Source organism: Alosa pseudoharengus, unplaced genomic scaffold, assembly GCF_046254945.1.
Source record: "Alosa pseudoharengus isolate Yale_2024_CS ecotype anadromous, Long Island Sound unplaced genomic scaffold, YU_APseudo_1.1 YU_APseudo_1.1_scf_9, whole genome shotgun sequence".
NCBI lineage: Eukaryota > Metazoa > Chordata > Actinopteri > Clupeiformes > Clupeidae > Alosa > Alosa pseudoharengus.
The window spans coordinates 21,389,991-21,391,449 of record NW_027468881.1 but is presented as its reverse complement, the minus strand read 5'-3'; positions in this window follow the sequence as shown (position 1 = coordinate 21,391,449).

The window sequence follows — 1,459 nt, the reverse complement described above, 5'->3', positions numbered from 1 at the left end:
CAGGCGAGAGAGTGGAAATATATCGAACATGCTACACATATTCGAAGCCATCACCCAGATGATGTAGGCTACCAATCACTGAAACGAGAGAAAAAAAAACTTCCCCTGCGCTTCACCAGCCTTTGGATACACATACAAATAGGGCCAAAACCTATGGCTTAAATAAAATGATTTCGTAATGACAGAAAGCTATGTAAATCGCGTGGTAATTACCTTTATGTTAGGGTAACTTGTAATTTCTTACATGAGGAGATGGTGTTAAGTGCATAGACAAAGAAAGTGTCAACGCTAACCAGGCTAATAAACAAACCATGCAAGTTAACGTCGAAGGGCAAAGTCACGTGACTTCTAGTTGTAGACTGTTTATGAATGAAAGGAGCAATTTCGTTTTTTTTTAAAAAGAAGGCAAAATAGTGTGATATTTTCACAGTTAGTAGATTATTACTGTACACACTGAAAAATATTTACAGCACATTGTAGACCCTTCCATATACAACTAAACACACATGTTGAAGGACTTGCTTAAGTGGATTTAAAAAAATCATTATTCTATGTAATTTGCACTTTCAGAAATAAGAGATGCTGTAGGCCTATTTTCAGTTTTATAGCTGATTGTCTTATTTTGTTTACAAGTTACAGATGACGTCTGGGTACTTATTGTACTGTTTAGCCTACATCTTACACACTTCAGGCTGTTGCAGATATCTCAGGGAAGAGACTGTATGACACTAGGTGGTACAGCCTGAGACATGCACAATAAAAAAATAGCTTTCTGCATGTATGTTTTGCTTTCCCCTCCATTGTACCGAACTCGTATCGAACCGTGATGTCCGAACCGAGGTATGAACCGAACCGTGACTTCTGTGTACCGTTACACCCCTAGTGTGTGTGTGTGTGCCTTGTTTGTGTGTGTGTGTGTGTGTGTGTGTGTGTGTTTGTGTGTGTCTGAGAGAGAGAGGGTAGTATGTGTGTGTGTGTGTGTGTGTGTGTGTGTGTCTGTGTGTGTATGTGTTGTGTGAGTGAGAGAGAGAAAGACAACAGCACTGCAGTGAGCCATTAATGTGCCCCAGGAGCCTTGCATCTGCTCATTGTGGTGAGGAGGAAACGCGTACGCACTGGACTTTAACACCGTCCCCCCATTCTTTCACCAATCCCCCCTGGACTCCTTTTCTCTCCCTCTCCCTCTCTCTCTCTCTCTCTCTCTCTCTCTCTCTCTCTGGCACTCTCTCCATATAGAAACCAACGAGGAAAGGACACACAAAAAAACAACAGACAACAGCAAAACAAAAGCCACAGCGAAAAAAAGAGAGAGAGAGAGCGACAGAGAACATTGAACATCTTCCTGGTGCAACAGGAACACAAGTGGAGGTGCAGCGCTGGCCGGCCGGCCCGCAGGAGCACAGGAGGAGGAGGAGGAGGAGGAGGAAGTGTGGGGATGGGAAGAGCGCTGCGTGTGAGA